The sequence below is a fragment of the Symphalangus syndactylus genome, chromosome 23 (assembly GCF_028878055.3).
Source record: "Symphalangus syndactylus isolate Jambi chromosome 23, NHGRI_mSymSyn1-v2.1_pri, whole genome shotgun sequence".
Taxonomy (NCBI): domain Eukaryota; kingdom Metazoa; phylum Chordata; class Mammalia; order Primates; family Hylobatidae; genus Symphalangus; species Symphalangus syndactylus.
This window is the reverse complement of record NC_072445.2, coordinates 25,603,699-25,627,533: the sequence shown is the minus strand read 5'-3', so window position 1 is coordinate 25,627,533 and position 23,835 is coordinate 25,603,699. Positions and strand designations below refer to the sequence as shown.

Here is a 23,835-nt window from a genome sequence, read left to right as displayed (position 1 = left end):
AATGTCTTGTGACAATATATTTTAAACTTAAAAACATTTTATAGAAAGTAAAAAGGAGAAAAAACGTGCTCCAATTCAAGTCTAGCAAGACCATTGTTATTACTATTAGGAAATACTTGCTGAATGTCCACTGTATATATATTGTTGAGAGGGTCAATGGACAAGATGAGCATATAATAAAGCTGGAACTCCATTAGCAAAGACTTCAGTGGTCTTTGGCTTCTCTAGGGAAGCTAAGAGCGAGCTAATCTAAAATTTTACCCTTACCTTACCCTTACCTAAAACTGGCACCCTCTTTCCCCTTATCCTGATTTATTTTTCTTCATAGCATTTTTCACTACCTAAAATCATACATGTCCTGATTTACTTGTTTATTGTCTGTCTCCCCCAAGAGAATATATGTTCCATGAAGGCAGGGACCTTGTTCATCTCTGTATCTCCTGTACCTAGAACTCTGCCAACCAAGCATATAGTAAAGTAGACTCTTGAAAAATATTTTTCAATGAATGATTTAATTTTTTTCCTTTCTGCAAACACCCAATTGCAAAAGAGAATCTAGATCTGAGGTCCTGCTCTATGTATTCCTTATGTAGCTGACCACTGCAATCCAATGCAGAAGATAGGGAGTAAACACACACACACACACACACACACACACACACACACACACATACATGTGAAGTGGTGCCAAGTGACATGAAGAAAAATGAAGCCAAATAAAGTGATTTCCTCAGGGCCTTACATACCATATACTATTCTGATTTTTGCCTCTGTGCCATTGCAGAAGCTATGTCTCCCATCATAAATGTCCCCCTCTTTGGATATTATTCTTCTTTCAAGATCTCACTCAGGTTGTTTCTCCTGAATTACATTCAAGCTATAAGAGCTCCCATTGACTTTACCCTGTCTCACACTGAGGGGTACTGCACCTACTACCAGTGCCGCAGAGTCCTACACACAATTACAAACATTCTAAAGTTTTCTCCTTCATGGAAAAAAAAAGCAGACACTCCAAATGTATTAGGCTCCTTAAGCAGGAAAAGATGTGTTTTACACTTCTCTTATATCTCTCAAGGAATCTAGCAGTGTTGGGTACTTATTAAGTGGCCAAAAATATCCCTATAAATGAACTGACAAATTTCCCATTTGAACCCCACCTCTGCCGCTCTGGCCTTATTTCATTTATGCCCCAACAACATCTATTGCCTTTTTCTCCCTCTCCCTCCCAAGTGTCCAAGTTAGACTGATTCTTGAGAGCTACAAAAATCTAAGATATTTACATCCCAGATGAGACAAAGACATTGTCTGAGACCCTCAGACCAGCAGCTTCTCAGAAGGTGGCAATAGTTCCAGAGATATAAGTCATAAACAAGTCGTTATTCAGTATGTTTTAAAGAGGGAAAAAAAAAAGCCATGCAATCCAAGAAATACCTTTAGCACTTCATGAATTAACATGAACCTCTTCATCAAACCAAGATTTGAGGAATCAGTTTCTACTTTCTTGAAATGCCACCTAGTTTCAATGACATTCTTGAACCTATCTGGGTAACATTTTAGTACTGCAGGCAATTGAATATTAGCCCGTGAAACTAATTCCACTTTCTAAAGTGCTCAGGGTCTCTGACAACTCAAGGGAATAATAGTAATGCCTTTATCTTGCTTAAGCGCAGGAATCAAAAAGCTAAGATGGGATTTCTGGAATGAATTCACCATGGAAAATATAAATTTTCTAATTTGAGAGCCATTAAACTCCATCACTGACTATATACTATCTGCTCTTCCATATTTTATACAGATTTACCCAACTCTCTTTATAGTTTTCACCAACAAAAAGTCATTTCTCTCAAAATTATGATCCATAGACATTATTCAGCAGAGTATGTATATTTTATTTCCATCTTTGCCTGGTTTGGTAGCTCACCTCCAGTTTCCTGACTACGGATTTATTTTGAACCTTTTGGTATTCTCTTGGAGTCAAAAGAGCAGGTGTTAAGGACAGGGCAAATACAGAGTTTCACAATATTGTTGGAAAGTACCCAATTCTCTATTCTTTGACAAGAGATTTTTTTCTTCTTCTTTGCTCCTTTTAATCTTGGACCTGAAAAGGATAAATGTCACCACCTCTACTGTTAGCTGTGTCTCAAAATCAACAAAGAGCTCTTAAATCAATAACCCTAGCTCTGGTCTTTCTCAAATTCTTACAGCCCTAGGAACTGAGGTTTGATTAAAGTCAGGAACCAGGTCACCCTGGAAAGAGAGGTGAACCAGCCTTGGGTCTTCCCTAGGTGTACTTGTCTTGAAATTTTGAAGTCACCTATTACCTCCATTGTATATTAACATTCATCACAATTATTATTTGCTCATTCAACAAATATTGCTCTGACATGGTATTGAATATTCTTCACATAGGAAAATATGAGCAGTTTATTTGTCACCTAGATGGTTTGGAAGCCTATACCCTCCAAGACATTGAGAAAAGAAAAATCTTTCTCTCAGGAGAGAGAATGAGGGCCAAGCAATGGGAGAAGCCCCTTAAAAAACCATCAGATCTGGAGAGAACTCACTCACTATCAGGAGAACAGCATGGGGAAAACCGCCCCCATGATTCAATTATTTCCACCTGGTCCCGCCCTTGACACATGGGGATTATTACAATTCAAGGTGAGATTTGGGTGGGGGACACAGAGCTAAACCATATCACTCTTCATCTGTTAAAAAAAAAATCAGTATATTTGCTCTTTATGCCTCATGGGATGGTAGCAAAAGTCATATTTGAGAAGACATATAAAACCACTTTGAAAACTGTCCAGCAGATGTGTACACAGAAATATTGAATGAGGTAAATTTATCAGTATTAATTAAACACCTTTAAGGTTCTAAAACAATGTTTTTCAAACTTTGACCACAACCAATTAGAAGCCAGCATACACCCAAGACTAAACAAAATACCAACACTTGGCCGGGCGCGGTGGCTCACGCTTGTAATCCCAGTACTTTGGGAGGCCGAGGCGGGCGGATCACGAGGTCAGGAGATCGAGACCACAGTGAAACCCCGTCTCTACTAAAAATACAAAAAATTAGCCGGGCGTGGTGGCGGGCGCCTGTAGTCCCAGCTACTCGGAGAGGCTGAGGCAGGAGAATGGCGTGAACCCGGGAGGCGGAGCCTGCAGTGAGCCGAGACTGCGCCACTGCACTCCAGCCTGGGCGACAGAGCGAGACTCTGTCTCAAGGAAAAAAAAAAAAAAGTTTATCAACACTTACGTTACTTAGATATTTTTAATTCCCTTTTCTTCTTCTTTTTTTTTTTTTTTAAATGCAAGTCATGCATTTCACAAGGCAGTGGTCCTTGACCCTCAACTCACACCCAAGAATTAAAAAAATTTGATACCCAGGCGCTACTCACCTTCACTGACAAACAATGGTCTGGGGTGGGGCTAGGGCATCAGTATTCTTAGCCCCAGGTGATTCTATCCTATAGCCAGGACTGAGAACCACAGTACCAATGGTTTTTAGATCACAGCTAAGAAAACACTGTTACTTATTTACATCCTTATCTGCTAAACCTTCTCTGTGCCCAGAATTTGCTCCACTTGCCCCTGTTTGCTGAAGGTCTGCTTGTTACTGAGTTGATTACTCACTCATGTGGCTCGTGTGTGTGTGTGTGTGTGTGTGTGTGCATGTCCCAAGTAGTTGGGACTACAAGCACGTGCCACCACACCTGGCTAATTTTTGTATTTTTTGTAGAGATGGGGTCTTGCCATGTTGCCCACGCTGCTCTTGATCTCCTGGGGCTCAAGCGATCTTCCCGTCTCAGCTTCCCAAAGTGCTGGGATTACAGGCATGAACCACCATACCCGGCTAAAGAAAAGCAAAGGGAAGGGAAATGGCTAGACCTCCTCACCTGCTCACATAGCAAAGGAAACTCTCTGGTCATGTCTAGACAAGGGTCTGAGAAGAGCCTTCAGAAGCCTGGGAGATAAGTTCAATCAGAAGGAACTTCCTGGCCTGGCTATCTCCCCCTTCCAAGTGTAGCCCACATGGAACAGAAAGTTCCTGCATCCTCATCTTTCCTCTACACAAGTCTGGAGGACTGTCCTGTTTGCTTGGTTGATCTGCAGAGTACACTTAGCTGTCTGGCAGAACCTAGGCCAAAATGCAGAAGGTACCAGGTACGCTGGAGGCCCTATATCTGTGCCCCTGCCCTATCCTTGGGCACACAAATGAAAACAAGAAACCTGAATTCTTTCTGTACATAATAGGTTAAGAAACAAAAGCTGTGTCTGTTTAAAGCACAGTCTTTGGATTTTGACCTAGATCTACAAGTCATGATACTAAGAGCTGACACTTATTGCGATCCTTCTGTGTGCTAAGCATTTCATACACACTCTAATTCACATCTCTTCAGATATGCATTCTATGGATACTCAGATTAAGTAACACACCCAGGGTGGCACAGTTAAGAAATGGTGGTGTCAGGGTGCTAATGCAGGTTTATTTTTACTCCAAATCCCATGCTGTAGCCAAGGGCTTCTCAGCACTACTGATGTTTTGAACCAGATAATTATTTTTTGTGCGGGGCTGTCCTGTGCATTATAGGATGGTTAGTAGCATCTCTGGACTCCACTCATTAGATGCCAGTAACATCCCTCCCCCTCCAGGTATGACAATCAAAAATGTCTCCAGACATCACCAAATTTCATCCTCTGGGGGAAAGAGGGGCAAATTCACCACCCCCTTCTCCCCTTTAAGAATCACAGCTCCAGGCCAGGCACAGTGGCTCACGCCTGTAATCCCAGCACTTTGGGAGGCCAAGATGGGCAGATCACAAGGTCAGGAGTTCTAGACCAGCCTGACCAACATGGTGGTCAAAAATTACAAAATTACAAAAATACAAAAATTAGCTGGGTGTGGTGGCGCGTGCCTGCAATCCCAGCTACTCAGGAGGCTGAGGCAGGAGAATTGCTTGAACCCAGGAGATGGAGGTTGCAGTGAGCCGAGATCGTGCCATTGCACTCCAACCTGGGTGACAGCGAGACTTCATCTCAAAAAAAAAAAAAAAAAAGAATCACAGCTCCAGTCTAAGCCACAATGTATATTGTTTCCTGGTCCTTTACAAGTACATAAACCGCTACTCAGAAGACAGCAAGAACCAAACACGACATTCCAGGAAAGTTTGGTATAGCAATAATACCACCCTATCCTGCAGATACACTTTGTAATTCACTAATTATAGCTATTTTCTCCTTTTATGGCCTCTGAGTGCATATTGGGATCTAATTTTGAAAGAGTTAATCCACCTCAAAAATATGAACACTATTGAGAGATCCACCTATTTACCCTTCTTTGAGAAATTGAAGGAAAAGATCATGTAGTAAAATCCATATTGATTCTTAGCTCCAATGGCCATTAGGAGAAGAAACTTTTGTTCAGGCATCATTGTAAGAGAGCACATGATGTGAATGAACTTCTGAAGGGCAAAGCCTGTCTCAAGCCTCTCCATCTCCAGCACTTGCTTGCCTAGAACAGAGAATTCTCACTAAATGGTCAACATTTCATGAAACATTAACTATTTCATAGCAGCCCCTAATCATCTGATTAAAATTAAGATGAAACTTTCCCATCTTTCTAATATATGTACATATATATATTAAATAAAATTTATAAACTTGAAAAAAAACTAGTGTTGACATTTACAGAAGAGCTGAGATTTCAGTGCCAGGCTATTCTTCCCTATTGTTTAAAAAACACAGCAGAGCAAAACTCACATTTGGAATGAAGGGAATGTTTACCAGAATCGTCTCTTTCAATACGTGCCAAGAGAACTGTAGCTGTTTCGTTAGAATAATATTTTCATTGGATGAAAGGAAAAAAATTAGAGGAGAGGCTTTTAAACTTTTTTCTTTCAGATTTGCCTTACCACACCAAACTGTTATACCTAATATACAATCATAACAGGAATGCTCATTTAAAAAAAAAATCTGAATTCAAAAGAAAGTAACTGGGAGCACTGACTCCACTTACTTGGAGTCTGTATTTCCTCGTTTCTGAATAAATAAAAAGTAACTAACTGTGGTTGCTTTTCAGGTTACCCTTTAAAAACTCTTAAAAGACCAGGAGGGCAAAAACCAAAATGTTCTATTTGTAGTTAGTTGCAAAACCTAACTGAAGGGAATATCATTACCTGGGAAATGATAAATTTCCACATGGCTTCAAAGGAATTTTAACATAAGACTATCAATAAATAATATTCCTAACAAGAATAGCTAGACTCTTTTGAGCACTCATGATGTGTCGGGCACCAAACTCAAGTGTTCTACATGCATCAATGTTACTTCATCTTCATCACAGCCCCATGAGGTACATACTCATTAATATCTTCATTTTAAGAAAACTGAGGCCAAAAGAGATGAAACAACTTGCCCCAAACCACAGCTAGATCAAGACTCAAGCTGTGGCTGTATGAAGCTTTATGCTACACAACCTGAAAAAAAAAGTGGATTTTAAAAAGGGATGTTCAGTTCATTTTTTACTGTGTGCCATGAAATCCCAAAGTTGAAATGAATTTTCAGAAATCATTCTCTTCCCTTTACTTCTGTAGATCCTTTCACATCAAAAATCAAACGCCAGGCATTACCTACAGCTGGGGCAAATGGCTTTCTGGGTACCTTTTTTTTCTGGTGAGACAACAAGTCTTTTGTATTTTTGTTTTGCTTTCTGTAAAAATCCACAATGTCAGAGACTGCCTAGTAACAAGTATCAGGAGGGGCAAAGAAAGGCTTACTTTTTCTAGCCCAATATGCCATAAGCTATAACAACAAAGTGACAGGACCAATTACTTTACATACATACCAGAGCATAAACACCAAAATGAAGGTTGCGCTTCAAAGTAGTTAAAAGTTTTTGAGGAGTTAAATGTTGTACTCAAAATTTTCACTGTAGAGATGATGGGCGCCCCTAACCCCAGTGTTCTTCAGGGACCAACTGTAATTCCTTCCAATCCTAAATACATACTCCATGCCATTACTAAATGCCCCTTTTAGAACTGCTGGTCCTTCAAGAGAATTTTCATTACTTTAATGAGCATACTTCCTAATGACAACCTCGATTTCCCACCTCGGAAGCCCAAGTTGGCCCCGCACAGTGCCTGGCTGTTTCCCAGCTGAGGAAGGTTTGCCATCACTGAGGCAATCAGGAAATGTGTTGCAAACTCGGAAGGCAACTCCAAAGCAGGAGCTCCAAAATTATTCTCAGTAGTGACAGCATCACTAGAATTAGTACACAGCTTGCCAAGAGCAGGCTTTTGAAGGGGAGAAATACTGATTTGAATGTATAAATACTGGCATATTTATTTTAACATTTGGATAAAGAATTGGAAGCATCAGCAAGTGTTACGTCCAAGTGAATAAGTACACTGCTGCAGGAATGATAGTGCAGATTTTGATGCAAGGTCCTGACCACTCAATAAGGTATACACACACCCTTAATGGAAACATGCTTGTCCTGAAATGATTCTTGTAAAATGAATAAATCGCTTTCTATCCTGTTACCTTGCACAATTATTAAAGATTTCCTTTTCATGAATTGAAAAACAGACCCAACAAAAGCTAGTTGCCAAAATAATCCTTGTTTATCCAATGAAGCTCAAATCTCAGTGTGTGTGAGAAGATGGACCTATATGCACCAGAAGGAAATCTGGTGCACACACACACCCGCAAAAAAAAAAAAAAAAAAAAAAAAAAAAAAAAAAAAAAAAAAAAAAACCTTTCAATGGATATATCCACTTAATAAGATTCCTCTACTCTGGGTCCTCCAGAATTGGTTGTTACGCCAAATAACGGAAATAATTATCATACATAATTAACAATACAAGATGGGTTAATGTAAGATAGTCAACATTTAACTAATAATTGAAGGACATGCACCCAAGGACAAACAACAGAAATAAAAAACAAAAACGAAAACAAAAGCCATGCCTTGGTCCTTTGTTTTTAGATACACACTTGGATACTCATCCACTGAGGTCCTAAGCAGTCTGGCTCCCTTCCAGTTGACCTGGTCAAGGGTGCAGCAGCTCAGGGCTGGGTACACGCTGTGGATGATCTTAACAGGGCAGTCAAGGGCAGTCTACCTTCCATGCAGGCAACTCCTATTAACTTCAGTAACAGGAGTCTTCACTAACAAGCAAATACTCCCAAACTGTACAATACTCTCATGTTTAACTCGACTGGAATGCAGTGCGTTTGTGGACATTGTTTGGTGTGTGTATGGGTTGTGGATTTTCCTCGTTTTTACCCAGAAACAGCTTCTCAGAGTACTGGAACAAGTAGTACACGTGGGTCTAAAAATCACACATACGGTGTATTATATGAGTTATCCCTAAGGCGCACACACACAGGTAGGTATTACCTGTACATTTGAAATCTCACTCCATAACTATTCTTTTTAGCCCAGGCTTTTCTCATCGGGTTGCTAGACAAAATCATTTCTAACCCAGCTAAGAAATATGGAATGCAACTTAGGTCAAGACAATGAGCCTGCCAAGGCCCCTGGACTTCCCGCTAGTCTGCCAGTGCCTGGAGCACCCACAGCTGCACAGGAAGCTGCGGTGCCCGGCTACCTCCAGGTCCCCGCACCAGATCGGCGAGGTGCAGCAGCCCCCCAAACCCAGGCTCCGAATATATTCCCCAAGCGCGCTGAGTGCGAGGTCCCCATCCGCCCCCGTCTGGGGATGCCCGGTCTTGCTCCCCAGACTAGATTCCCTCTCGAATTGTCTACGACCCTGTTCCACCGAGGGCGCTGCGTTCCCATAGCCTAGACAGACGTTCCCAGCGTTCCAGCCCCACCAGCCCCCTCCGACACCCCACTGCGGCGTTCCCATCCAGCCAAGCCCCAGCATCCGCCCATTAGCCAGCTGCCGGCGGTTCTCATCACAACTCCGCTCCTCGCGCCCACCCTCTCAGAGAAGCCCCCTCCATCTTTCCTGGGCGAAAGCACACGCCTAGACCCACCCTACTCTTTCCCGGGCTCCCCTACCTCGGGCTGCCCTTCCTCGGGCTCTCCCTACCGCCCCGGGCTTCCTCTCCTCCGCACTCCCCTCCCAGGTTCCGTTCCCCTCCGCCCTGCGGAGGGCGCCCCAAAAATGAGGACAGGGCGCCCCTCATTCTGCCCTGTCGGACTCCTCCACGTCGCAGTCCTGAATCTCCCGCCCTCCGGGCTCAGCCTTCCCAACATCGCGGTCCCCACACCCCCGCCAGCTCTCCGGGCTCGGGATCCATGACTCCCCAGCATCGTAGTCCTGGCCACCCCACTACAGCCGTTCAGAGCTCCAGGGCTCCCCAGCATCCTAACCCGTCGTCCCCCCTTCCGGGCTTGGAGTCGGAGACTCAACACCGGGGCCCTGAACTCCGGCCCTTGGCCTCAGGTTCCCAACGCTGCGACTCTGGACCTCCCCTCCGAGCTCGGGGTGCTAGAACTCCCCAACGCCGCGATCCTGACGTCCCCGCCTCCCGAGCTCGGGCCCCGGGGCTCCCCGACCTCGCGGTCCCGATACCCAACTCGACCCGCTCCGCGCCTTCCGCGGCGGGACTCACCGGCAGGGGCGGCGGCCGAGCCCGTGCGCGCAGCCCAGCCCGGCCCAGCCCGCGCTCCCGCCTCGGTGTCCCGGCCACGAGCTTCCCGCGGGCGGCTGTGACCGCGGCGGGCTCGGCTCGGGGGAGCGGCCGGGAGGAGGAGACCGCCGGGGGCGGGTGACGCCCGGCTCCGCCCCTTCCCGACCCGGGGGCGGGATGCGCAGACCCGCGCGCTGCGCTGCAGCCCGCGCCGCTGCCGCTGCCGCCGCTGCGAGGAAGTTGACTGACGCCGCTTCCTTCCACCCAGGACGCAGACCCTCGCAGTCCCTGGTAGCTGCAAAAAAACCGGAGAATTTAAGACAGAGACGCCTTAACCGCCCTCGTATTCTTTCCAAGAATTAACCTCCCAGGGGGCGATTTCCAAAGTCCCTCGGGAAGGGCGGAAAACAATAACAAACTTCATCTGCGCTGTCAAGACTGATTTAAATCCTGGCCTTCTCTCTCTCACCACTCTCGGGTGAACGTTCAGGGTCATGCCCATGATATAAATAATGTGATGACATACCACGGAGGCCGTTGCAGACACTTCCACACCCCTAAGATACACCCGCCCAAGACTCGCGCCTCTCCCATGACTACATCACACAGACACATCTGACACTGCCCTGCAGAGGATCCCACTTCTACCCTGTGTCCTCAATCCACAGCCCTCGTGGGTCCCAGCAATAGCGACCCACACATACAATCTATCAGAGGCAGGGTGCGGGGGTGGGTTCCACCTCCCGACTTGCTCCTCACCCACAATGTTCTCTGTATTTTACCATGAGAAAAAGACAGTTAAGAAGTTGGATGATCCATTAACAAATCAAGTTGGCTTTGCTTTTAAAAAGCCTTCTTCATTATCTGGAGAAAAGAGAAGGCCTGGGAAGATGGCCTGCTTACTGTAAGATTTTCTCAGACAGGCCTAATTCTGGTCTGCTTACTGTAAGATTTTCTTAGGCCTAATTCTGGTCTGCTGGTTCCCAAAACTTCTCTTATACCACCGTGTTTCAGTGACATGTCGCACAACATATCACATTTGTACAATGTTTCTATTTTTCAAAACATTTTAGCCGAGTGTGATAGTTCACACCTGTAATCCCAGAACTTTGGGAAGTCAAAGTGGGCAGATTGCTTAAGCCCAGGAGTTCTAGACCAGCCTGGGCAACAAGGTGAGACCCTGTCTCTGCAAAAAATACAAAAATTAGATGGGCGTGGTGGCACATGCCTGTAGTCCTAGCTACTTGTTCTCAGGCAAACATCATGAAGCAAAGAAAGTAATCTTAGCAGGATTATTTCAGTTCCATAAATGAAGACATTTAGACTCTGTGCAGTTACATGGCAGGTTTGAAGCTGAGTCAGAGCCAGGAAAGAGCCCAGGGGCCTGCCTTTAGAGCCACTGCTCTCCCCAGGGAATCATAGTCCAGCACTTACTTATAGGTGGATACTAGTGGAAATGTCACAGGAGGTCTTTGGCAGCTTTGCTCCCTCCATCTCTTCTTCACCCCAAAGATGTCAGGGAACTCTCCCTTGTCCTCAAAATCCTGGGCTCTCCCTCATCCTCAAAAACCTATGATAGGCCAGAGGTCACAACTGTCCAAGTGGGCTTATTGAGAGGGAGTGAAAACTCCTTCCACTTTGGGCCACTCTGGAAACAAAATTACAGGTTAGCACATCTAAAAGCCTATCCACAGCCTTCATCCAACTAACGTGAGCTGTCAGCTGGGAGCTGATGAGCCTCTGAAATGCATTGCTGATTATTTTTGCAGTGTTTTTCTCCCTAAGAGTTACTCCATGTGGAATGTGAAGAAGTCTTAAAAGGAGACTAACAAGTCTTCTAATTCTTTCTCAATGGGAAATGTTCCTTTCTTCTTGCCCTTTATCCAAAAGGCAGATGTGAACATGCATGTAAAGTGTAACGGGTGTCAGGCATTGTTATCTATGCATGAGGCAGTTCTGTTTGCAAGTGACGCTGTCCAGAGCCACTAGATAAGAATGGTCGTTCTCATCCTTCATGCCTTTTAAAACTACCTTGGTCTCATGCTGGCTTCTTTTATTTTCTTCTGTGAGGTAATGGCCTACTTCCGTTTGGGCAGTAAAAGTGATGTTTTGGTAATACTGAAAAAATCCTACGGTGACCTGGCTATTTTTGAATTATAATAAAAGCCTATTGGGTCCTTCATAAAAGACAGTTAGGATGGCCTTTGGTATATGGAAATTCACAGCCAACTTTCCTCTATGTAATAATCCCATCTGGCAACAAAATTTTGACCTGAGATTTTTCCAAAACCTGGAAACAGCCAAGATCTTGGATATTGCAGTGTTTCCTCAATAAGGAGAATGCTAAACTGCTAATCCAATCGACACGTATCAGACCTAGTTCCCTTTCAGATTGCCCTTGAAAGCCACAGACACAGGCAATATGCAAAATGATGAAAAAAATAGGTAAGATTAAAGAGCTATTTTTGTCTGAATCGCTAATAAAATAATTTGATCTATTTTACATTGGATACATACCACACTGACACTGTTTTTATAAACCCTCCTCTTTGTGTTTACATAGTATCACTTTTCCAAGAAGCTCAGAGTATGTTTGATGACATCACATTACTCAACTTCATACACTTATATGAAGTAGGAAAGGGGTAAAAACTGGTAGTTTTATTGTAACATGGAGAAATGGAAGTGTGAAATAGTTAAAACCATTTGCCTGGAACATTCTGGTATACATACTGGTTTATACTAAAAGTAGACCTATTTGTGAAAACTGCTACAGTGAAGAGTTATTTAAAAGCTCTACTATTTTTGTTTTCTTTTTACATCTTATGAAAGGACTGAGGACTATTAATTTCTTCACTATCTTGGCAGAGAAAAGGAGAGGCACTTTGCATAGTGGTTAAAAGTGTGGCCTTGGGAGTAAGAGCCTTCAGTAGGTAACTTAACTTTCCTTCTTCCTTCTTTTTTTTTTTTTTTTTTGAGACAGTCTCACTCTGTCGCCCAGGCTGGAGTGCAGTGGCATGATCTCGGCTCACTGCAACCTTGGCCTCTCAGGTTTAAGTGATTCTCGTGCCTCAGCCTCTCGAGTATCTGGAATTACAGGCACACACCACCATGCCCGTCTAATTTTTTGTATTTTTAGTAGAGATGTGGCATGAGGCACCATGCCTGGCCAGTAACTTAACTTTTCTATACTTCAGAATCCTTATCTCTAAAACAAAGATAATAATTGTACCCACATATCATATAATGAAGGCCTGATTAAATGGGTGAAAAGACAATGACTTCATTTAAGTGGGTTTTTTTTTGAGACGGAGTTTCGCTCTTGTTGCCCGGGTTGGAGTGTGATGGCACAATCTCGGCTCACTACAACCTCCACCTCCCGGGTTCAAGCAATTCTCCTGCCTCGGCCTCCTGAGTAGCTGGGATTACAGGCGCCCACCACCACACTCTGCTATTTTTTTTGTATTTTTAGTAGAGATGGGGTTTCGCCATGTTGGCCAGGCTGGTCTCGAACTCCTGGCCTCAGGTGACCCCCCCCTTCAGCCTCCCAAAGTGCTGGGATTACAGGCGTGAGCCACCGCGCCCAGCTTAGGTGGTTGTTTATGGGATCTTTGTTTCAATACTTTCTTTTTTTTTTTTTTTTTTTTTGAGATGGAGTCTTGCTGTCGCCCAGGCTGGAGTGCAGTGGCGCAATCTCCGCTCACTGCAAGCTCCGCCTCCCGGGTTCACGCCATTCTCCTGCCTCAGCCTCTCTGAGTAGCTGGGACTACAGGTGCCCGCCACCATGCCCGGCGAATTTTTTTTGTATTTTTAGTAGAGACGGGGTTTCACCGTGGTCTCGATCTCCTGACCTCGTGATCCGCCCGCCTCGGCCTCCCAAAGTGCTGGGATTACAAGCGTGAGCCACCGCACCTGGCCTGTTTCAATACTTTCTACTTGCAGAAAAGATATACTATCCCAGTGGACTACATACAAAGAATTTGGGGAAACTTGAATGTCTGTATTTTTTTACTGTAAAGTCAAATCCATCATTCCTTGACATTCCATGATCAGACAGCCATCCATACTTAGGTTTTCTATTTAGATCCCCTGCCAAATGGCCAACTGGGAAAAGTAACCATGATACTAATTTCACATACAGGATGCTAAAGAACTGTGGTTGAGTCAGATTAAAAATAAAAATCATGATTTTCTTGTACCGTCTGTCTATTTTATCCATTTAATGGTGGAATGGTAGGGGCTCACTAAAGCTAATTTGATTTTCATTAGGAATTGCTCATGTCATTTTTTCCTTTTTGTTTACTTATAATAATAACAATTCAGGGAGCAAATAGATTAACCCATGTAGACAAAAAAGAGAAGATGTAGAAATTGCCCCTGGGCCCTCAGTAAGCCCTGGGCACATGTGAGGTTTTGAGGCCTTATATCTGATCTCTCATTCTCTAATGTAACTCATTCCTAGTTGAAGAGTTTCAGATGGCAAACTATAAGAATAAATGATAAAAGGACTGAGCATTATTTTAAAAGTCTTATCTAGTTTATTTGTTTTAAAATTTTTAATTGATACTAATAAATTGTACGTATTTATGAGGTACATGTAAATTTTGACATACGCATACAATATGTAATGATCAAACCAGGGTATTTAGGGTACCCATCACCTCAATCATCTATCTTTTTAAAAACATTTTTAAATTAATTTTTTTTTTCAATTTACTTTTTTTATTTTTTTGAGACAGGGTCTCACTCTGTCGCCCAGGCTGGAGTGTAGTGGTACGATCATAGCTCACTGCAGCCTCAACCTTCTGGGCTCAGGTGATCCTCCCATCTCAGCCTCTCAAGTAGCTGGGACTACAGGTGCACACCACCATGCCTGACTAATTTTTTGTATTTTTTTGTAGAGACCGGATTTCACGATGTTGCCCAGGCTGGTCTCAAACTCCCAGGCTCAAGCGATCCTCCTGCTGTGGACTCCCACAATGCTGGGATTATAGGCGTGAGCCACCATTATCACTTATTGGTGTTGGGAACACTTCAAATATTCTCTTCCAGCTGTTTTGAAATATATAATATATTGTTGTTAATTATAGTCACCCTACTATACTATTGAACACTGGAACTCACTCCTTCTACCTAACTGTATGTTTGTACTTATTAACCAACCCCTCTTCACTAACCCCCCCCACTTTCCAGCCCCTGGTAACCATCATTCCACTCCATACCTCCATGAAATCAACTTTTTAGATTCCCACACATGAATGAGATCATATGGTATTTGTCTCTCTGTGCCTGGTTTATTTTACTTAACATAATGACCTCCAGTTCCATTCCTGTTGGTGCAAAGGATTTCATTTTTTACAGCTGAATAGTATTAATAAAATAATATGAATTCCTAAAGTCCAACAACATTTGATGTGTGTAAGTGTTTGTTTTAACACCTGTTCCTAAACAAAACCCAGATTTAGGAAATACAGTGTGTAATTGGATCATGGTAATTTAACAGCAAATAAAAGTATAGATATCAAAACACAGGGCCTTTCCTTATTCTCCAGCAGAAATTTGCAACTAAAAAGCCTTAGGGTAAATGGACTTGGTTTCCCTCCTCTTTAAAGGGTCTGACAATTTTGTTTCTTCTATCCACTTTGCTCCTGATTCTCAGTCATTTTATCCTGGGGGAGAGAGGGAGGTGGGCAATTCCTGAGCACTGGGAAAATCAGAAAGATTGAACTTCAGACTGATACCAAAAGTTTCAAGAAGTTAACATTTTTTTCTTTTCTTTTTTTTTTTTTTTTTTCTGAGACAAGCTCTCACTCTGTCACCAGGCTGATGTGCAGTGGTGCGATCTCAGCTCACTACAACCTCCACCTCCTAGGCTCAAGCAATTCTCCTGCTTCGGCCTCCCAAGCAGCTGGGATTACAGATGCCCATCACCACACCCAGCTTATTTTTGTATTTTTAGTAGATACGGGGTTTCACCATGTTGGCCAGGCTGGTCTTGAACTCCTGACCTCAAATGATCCGCCCACCTCAGCCTCTCATAGTGCTGGGATTACAGGTGTGAGCCACTGTGCCCAACCAGAAGTAAACATTTTTTACTCTGCCCAACTTCAATTCAATCTGGACTGTGTTCTAAAAGAAGATTTTGGAGAGAAATTTCTCAGGCTTAGGACTAGAAAAGGAAAGCCATGTGAACTCACCCAGGATGAAAAACCGAGGCTTGAACCTCTGGACTTTGCCACACCCCAGCTGGTATACTGATAGCAGCCTGGAAGTGGACAACTCCCTATAGCTCATTTCAGTCTCTCACCTATTATCTTTTTTTTTTTTTTTTTTTTTTTTTTTTGAGACGGAGTCTCGCTCTTTCACCCAGGCTGCAGTGCAGTGGCGCGATCGCAGCTCACTGCAGGCTCCGCCCCCCGGGGTTCACGCCATTCTCCTGCCTCAGCCTCCCGCGTAGCTGGGACTACAGGCGCCCGCCACCTCGCCCGGCTAATTTTTTCGTATTTTTAGTAGAGACGGGGTTTCACCATGTTAGCCAGGATGGTCTCGATCTCCTGACCTCGTGATCCGCCCGCCTCGGCCTCCCAAAGTGCTGGGATTACAGGCGTGAGCCACCGCGCCCGGCCTCTCACCTATTATCTAAGTTAGGCTAATGAGCAAAGGCACAGACCCTCCCCTGTTGGACAGCTGGGGGTCAAAATCCCAGGAAGTGACAGAGTGTCCCTGTCCATAGCTCTTTAGTTGAAGCCTTTCTCAGGGATACTTATCTCAGCTCTCTCTTTCTTTAAATAGGATGGGACGGTGAAAATGGCAGTCTTGGACAAGATGAGTAGCAACTGCATTATTTATGCTTGACTCTGCCTTGGTTTCAGGGTTTTAACGATCTAAAAAGAAAAAAAAAAATCAGTGCAACAATTGGCCAGTTTAATTCAGCTTGTGTTTACTGAGTCTGTTTTCACTACAGAGGAGTAAGTCAGGGGGCCAGAACTGGCTGTCCATGTGTCTGTCCATCTGCAAGGCCCCTCAGGATAGATGAGACCTGGGCTATATCCCAGCCCAGACCTCAGGGCAGGGCAGATAAATTGGGGTCCTTTCCAGTCCGTATTTGTACCCCTGGGGACAAGGCACTGGACGTTGGGCCAAGTTTAAAGTTGTGGTTTTAGTCGAGGGTGACTTCTGGTCTGATGGGAAATAGCATCTTCAGTTGACCTCTCTTGTGATACTTTCATTTTGCAAATCTCTTTTTACTTCTTTGGCTCCTCCGCTAGACTGTAAGCTCCTACGGAGAGAGGTTTGTATACATGATAATCATTGTTCTACCCATATGTCATTGTCCTACCCATATGACATAACAAATAGTACGTGTTCAAAATATATTTGTTAAATGTATGAACCAAATAATGTAAATTCTTGGCACATTGAGAATCCACTTAGTCCAGGAGTCCATCATCATTTACTACAGAACCCTTAGAGAAGGCTAGAATGACCTACAAATGTACCAGAAGAAAAAAACATGCCCCAGGGGTAGAAACAAGGAGGACAAGAAGAAGCAGTTAAGGAGAAGCATGTCTTCCAATCTGAGAGGAAGGGAGAGAGAAGGGAAAAGAATGAGCAGGGGTTAATTCTGGTCCCAGCAAGCAGTGCTACAGTAACAGACCGCTCAATTTTTTAAATTGTCAAATTGAATTAAACTGAAGTAAACTGGCCAGGCGTGGTGGCTCACGCCTGTAATCCCAGCGCTTTGGGAGGCCAAGGTGGGTGGAGCACGAGGTCAGGAGTTCGAGACCAGCCTGACCAACATGGTGAAACCCCATCTCTACTAAAAATACAAAAAATTAGCCTGGGCCGGGCGCGGTGGCTCACGCTTGTAATCCCAGCACTTTGGGAGGCCGAGGCGGGCGGATCGCGAGGTCAGGAGATCGAGACCACGGTGAAACCCCGTCTCTACCAAAAATACAAAAAATTAGCCGGGCGTGGTGGCGGGCGCCTGTAGTCCCAGCTACTCGGAGAGGCTGAGGCAGGAGAATGGCGTGAACCCGGGAGGCGGAGCTTGCAGTGAGCCGAGATCGCGCCACTGCACTCCAGCCTGGGTGACAGAGCGAGACTCCGTCTCAAAAAAAAAAAAAAAAAAAAAAAAAAAAAAAAAAATTAGCCTGGCAGGGTGGGGCATGCCTGTAATATCAGCTCCTCAGGAGGCTGAGGCAGGAGAATCACTTGAACGCAGGAGGCAGATGTTGCAGCGAGCCGAGACTGCGCCACTGCACTCCAGCCTGGGCGACAGACTAAGACTCTGTCTTAAAAAGCAAACAAAAAACCGAAGTAAACTGAGTTGCAAGAATTTGACATACTGAAGAACTATCCTGAATAGTTCAAACTAAAGTAAAATTCCCCTTTGTTCTCCCTCTCAATTAAATTAAAATTCTCTGATTATCCTTCCCACTAGCCTGGGATCCTCCAGCCCTGAGGACATCCAGGAAGAACCCTGGAAGCTACTCTGAGTGTGAAAGCAAGGTTTATTGGGTCTTTCCCCCTAAACGTTCCTGGTAGCCTCCAAAAGTCATCTGACAGCCTGGGGATTTTGACCAGAGCCTTCAAATCCTGGCAATGTCAAGGGGAAGTTCCAGCAGGAGGCTAACAAAGCAAGTATTCTCTGCAATAAGGTATGATGACTGAGGACTGACTAAATTAACTAGGGTCTACACATGATGGGAAATACTGTGCAGTCTTCAAAAATCACATAGACTGTATGGCACAGAGAAATATGCAGTCTGTGGTTCTATGGATTAGTGAAACAGAGCAGGTTATAGTGCAGTGTGATCCAATTTTTCTTTTCCTTGAGACAGAGTCTCACTCTGTCGCACAGGCTGGAGTGCAGTGGCACTATCTCAGCTCACTGCAGTCCTCGCCTCTTGGGTTCAAGCGATTCTCCTGCCTCAGCCTCCTAAGCAGCTAGAATTACAGGAGTGTGCCACCATGCCCGGCTAATTTTTGTATTTTTAGTAGAAATGGGGTTTCACGGCCGGGCGTGGTGGCTCACGCTTGTAATCCCAGCACTTTGGGAGGCCGAGGCGGGCGGATCATGAGGTCAGGAGATCGAGACCACGGTGAAACCCCGCCTCTACTAAAAATACAAAAAAAAAAAAAAAAAAAAAAAGAAATGGGGTTTCACCATGTTAGCCAGGCTGTTCTTGAACTCCTGACCTCAGGTGATCTGCCTGCCTTGGCCTCCCATAGTGCTGGGATTACAGGTGTGAGCCACCATGCCCAGCCAAGTGATCCTTTTTTTTTTTTTTTTAAAGAAGATACACTGTACATGCACTGCAAAAAAAGAAAAAAAATAAAGAAAAGGGAAAGAAGCTGTACATTTATAATGACATTTCCAGGAGAATATTTAAAAAATAATTTCCAATATTTTTCAAATATTCTTTATAAAATACATACATACATAAATGGCTGTCGCTAATTGCTCGGTATGTACATACAGTTCTAATGGGCTATAATTAGTTGTAGTTGTAGATTATTATACAACAAAAGTACAGTAAAGTTAATTATAGCAATTGTGATGGTGATGTGTGGGGTGCTTTGTGAACACCCTGTGCTTCTGAGCTCATAACAACAAAAATATAATATTTATTCTCTTTTAAATTAGATGTTAAGAGAGGTAACCTGCTACAGGCAACCAAAAACTGTCAGAGTCAGTTCATCATCTGTGGTACAGCAGGTGTGGGTGGCAGGGAGGTCAGTCTTGGTGTGCTCGGACTTCCAGGAACCTGAGATTCTTGGAGGGGACACTAAATGTAATAGGCAATGAGCCCCCTTTTAACAGCCACTAATGGGTACATCTGGTCCTTTGACTAGCAGCGTTGGATCTGAGCAGCCTGCCTTCCACCTATGCTTCTCTTTAATGGTGCATTTGACATCTCTTGTCCCCTCTGTTAAATCAGGACTGGAAAAGAATTGTGCCAGCGGATGCAGTTCTATTGAGATTGAGTCCAGCAAACGCTGCAGCAGGATGAGGCCTGACTGCTTTAAATCTCTCTCTCTTTCTCTTTGGACAAATCCAATTAGCCCTGATCCCTCCACATTTCTGACAAGGGGTCAGCAAATTGTTTAGGTCAGAAGGGAAGTACCTTATTACAATGCCATGAAGACATTAAATAAAATTTAGTCTGGGGACAAAGGGGACACATGGCTATTGCTCAATATGCAATATTCTATTATTAATCATTTCATCCATTCAGAATATATTCATTGAAAACTACCTAGGTGCTAAAAGCACTTTGCTAAGATCTCAGGACAAAGAAATGAACATGGTGCAATCTTCACTCTCTGATCTAGTGGAGAAGACATATTTAAAGAAATGATGACAATGCAGTGCTACAAGGGCTACAAGAAAGGTACACTGGACACTATGAAAAAAACAGAAGAGGCGCACCTAGCTCTCTAGTTACCAAGCTTTTTAGTGTTGGGAGGGTCAGCAAAAGCTTAGGGTGAGTTATGAAGCCTGAGACTAATAAGCAGACAAGAGGGGAGGAAAGCATTCAGGGCTGAGGAATAGCAGGTGCAAAAGCACAGAGGCACACAGCAGTATGACACTTACAGGAAAAAAATCATGGGTGCAACTCCTGCTTATACCCCTCAGCATGGAAGAGGGGGATATACAGTCCGTGACCAAATAGTTTGACTGTTAGTCACTTCATCATGCACGTGAAGTATAAAAGAAAGCAAACACAGTCCTTTACTTTGGGGTCCCATGGCATGCTCTGACTCATATAAAATCCTCAGGGGAATAGATATTCAGGAGCGGCTCCTCTTCCTATTTCACTCAACCTACCAGTTCCTCTAACTAGCACCAAGGTTTAGTATCAACTTTCGCAGTGGCTCTGTGGTCAGCACCTTGTGTAAGCAAGGGCAGGAGAGTCATCTCTCCTCTGGGCTCTCTGCTTCCTCTCTCCTTCCCCATTTCTTTGGCCCATTTAAACGTTTTCATTCCCTCCACTCCCAGCTCTGCCCAGTGTGGTTGTTGTCCTCCTCCTCCTTCTCCTCCTCCTCCTTCTTCTTTCTTCCTCTTCCTCCTCTTGCCCTTCCCTTTCCCCTTCCTTCCCTTTTCTTCTCTCTCTCTCTCTCTTTTGTTTTGTTTAGAGATAGAGGCTCTTTCTGTTGCCCAGGCTGGGGAGCAGTGGCACAATCATAGCTCACTACAGCCTTGAACTCCTGGGCTCAAGCAGTCCTCCTGCCTCAGCCTCCCGAGTAGCTAGGACTACAGGCACATACCAGCACATCTGGTTAACTTTTCATACAAATGGGGTCACCATATGTTGCCCAGTCTGGGCTCAAACTCCTGGCCTCAAACAACCCTCTCACCTCAGCCTCCTAAAGTGCTGGGATTACAAGTGTGAACCACTGCACCTGGCCTCTTCTTATGTTCAGTCTTAGGTACATTTTAAGTCACTCAGTTTCATCCACTGCTGCTACTGGACTGGGTCAGGAGCTTCAAATCAAGTAGGTGGGGGGATAGAGCCCATGAATTGGCCTTACCCTCAAGTATCTGAAAAAGATCATCAGGCCTTTCATGTGGTCTAGTTTAGCCACCTGATAACTTACGATATTAAAAGAAAATCTGTCAACTTCTCTGCCTTAGAGAGCATTCTCAGCTTGGTGATGTGCAAACCATGGAGCCTGGGGAAGGTTAAAGAGAAAGAAAATCTATCCGACCAAATGGGAGGAACCATCGCAAGATATGAGACTGGAGAAGTAAGCAGGGCTCACATTTTGAAGGACTTTGCATATCCTCAGAAGGAACTTGAACTACACAATGATTTTCCACCAGAGCTGGGGAAGAAGGATAAACCCCCTTCATGTCCTCAAGCTCTATTGATGTGGACCTCTGCTCTGATGGGAGCAAGTTATAGCCCTCAGGTGCTGGGTTGCTTGCTATTGGAGATAAAAAAATTATAAGCAGGGAATTCACACGAAGAGATACTTTGTTTTTGAAAAATCTTGCTGGCAGCAGTGTGGGAGAAGGATCTGAGACTTAGCAAGGCTCCAGGCATAAGAAACTGGGACAAAGACACTGGTTAGAAAGCAGTTGTAGGTGCGAGATGCTAAGAGCTTGAAGGAAGGCAAGGTTACTGTGGCTGAAGAGCAAACACCAGATCCAAGAGGTATTCATAATCAAAGGCAAAGTCTGTAGCATTTGGTGGCTAATTATAGGTAGGAAGCTGGATCCTATGCTGTGCATTCATATAGATTTCCGTATTTTCCATGTTGTAGTTTTTCTTTTTTTTTTTTTGAGACGGAGTCTCGCTCTGTCGCCCAGGCTGGAGTGCAGTGGCGCGATCTCGGCTCACTGCAAGCTCCGCCTCCCGGGTTCGCGCCATTCTCCTGCCTCAGCCTCTCCGAGTAGCTGGGACTACAGGCGCCCACCACCACGCCCGCCTAATTTTTGTTTTTGTATTTTTAGTAGAGACGGGGTTTCACCGTGGTCTCGATCTCCTGACCTCGTGATCCGCCCGCCTCGGCCTCCCAAAGTGCTGGGATTACAAGCGTGAGCCACCGCGCCTGGCCCATGTTGTAGTTTTTCATCACACTATGTTGGAATTTCTTATTAAAGCTTTCTCCATGACAGCTAAAACCATGTGAATCTTGTTCACAGCTATGCTCCCAGGACAAAGCACACTGCCTCATAGATACAAGTCTTTTAAAAAGTTAGCTAAATGTATAAACAAACAAATGAATAAATTAGATGAAGTATTACCTGCACATAGAAGGCCTAAGTGACTGGTGGTTAGGGAAATTACCAACTAACAGAGGAAGTAGAGGAGGAAAAGGAGATTTGATTCAAAAATTGCAGTTTCATTTTGGTCATGTTTTATTTGAGGTATCTATGGGATCACCAGGGAAAATACTCAGCTGCAGCTGAAGACTGGGGCAAGTTTTGGTCTGGTATGATATATGAGGAGGTTGTTAGTGGACATTCATAGCACAGGTATAGGTAGGACAAGTACAAGTATAGAGGGTAAAAAAAGAGGACAAATGACAAAGAAGTTATTTCTTTTTTTTTTGAGACAGAGTCTCACTCGGTCGCCCAGGCTAGAGTGCAGTGGCGTGATCTCGGCTCACTGTAACCTCCACCTCCCAGGTTCAAACAATTCTCCTGCCTCAGCCTCCCAAGTAGGTGGGACTATAGGAGTGTGCAGCCACGCCAGGCTAATTTTTTGTAGTTTTAGTAAAGATGGGGTTTCACCGTGTTAGCCAAGATATCTCGATCTTCTGACCTTGTGATCTGCCTACTTCGGCCTCCCAAAGTGCTGGGATTACAGGTGTGAGCCACTGCACCCAGCCCAAAGAAGTTATTTCTTTTTTTTTTTGAGATGGAGTTTTGCTCTTGTTGCCCAGGCCGGAATGCAATGGCATGATCTTGGCTCACTGCAACCTCTGCCTCCTAGGTACAAGCGATTCTCCTGCCTCAGCCACCATGCCCAGCTATTTTTTTTTTTTGAAACAGAATTTCACTCTTGTTGCCCAGGCTAGAGTGCAATGGCACAATCTTGGCTCACTGCAACCTCTGCCTCCCAAGTTCAAGTGATTCTACCACCTCAGCCTCCCAAGTAGCTGTGATTACAGGCATGTGCCACCACACTCGGCTAATTTTGTATTTTTAGTAGAGACGGGATTTCCCATGTTGGTCAGGCTGGTCTCAAACTCCCGACCTCAGGTGATCCGCCCACCTTGGCCTCCCAAAATGCTGGGATTACAGGCGTGAGCCACCGCGCCTGGCGTATTTCTATTTTTTTATTTTTTTTGTATTTAGTAGAGACGGGGTTCCACCATGTTAGTCAGGCTGATCACAAACTCCTCACCTCAGGTGGTCCACCCGCCTCGGCCTCCCAAGGTACTGGGATTACAGGAGTGTGCCACCGTGCCCGGCCCAAAGAAGTTATTTCTAACCAGAAGGCTGGCAAGTTATTTTGGTTTTGTCACTGTTTTTATTTCTATGGAGCTATAATTCACATACCATAAAATTCACCTGTCTTTTTTCTTTTTAGAGACAGAGTCTCACTCTGTCGCCCAGGCTGGAATACAGTGGCACAATCATAGCTCACTGCAGCTTTGATATCTGGGGCTCAAGGGATCCTCCCACCTTAGCCTCATGAGTACCTAGAACTAGAGGTGCACACTACCACACCCAGCTAATTTGTCCACAGAGATGAAGTCTTGTTGTGTT

At 44.4% G+C, this 23,835-nt stretch overlaps 2 protein-coding genes across 3 annotated transcripts in view; both read right to left on the bottom strand.

The window, feature by feature from the left end:
* EFHC1 (EF-hand domain containing 1) overlaps window positions 1-9,677 on the bottom strand; it is a 172,269-nt gene extending 162,592 nt beyond the window's left edge. The window contains exon 1 of the mRNA XM_063632143.1: window positions 9,591-9,677. The gene's annotated coding sequence lies outside the window, so the exon portion shown is untranslated. The remainder of the gene's footprint in view (window positions 1-9,590) is intronic.
* PAQR8 (progestin and adipoQ receptor family member 8) overlaps window positions 1-9,755 on the bottom strand; it is a 52,903-nt gene extending 43,148 nt beyond the window's left edge. The window contains exon 1 of one of the 2 annotated variants that reach the window (XM_055264457.2): window positions 9,591-9,755. The gene's annotated coding sequence lies outside the window, so the exon portion shown is untranslated. The remainder of the gene's footprint in view (window positions 1-9,590) is intronic. The other variant, XM_055264458.2, reaches the window with a different exon arrangement.
* Window positions 9,756-23,835: the final 14,080 nt, after the last annotated feature.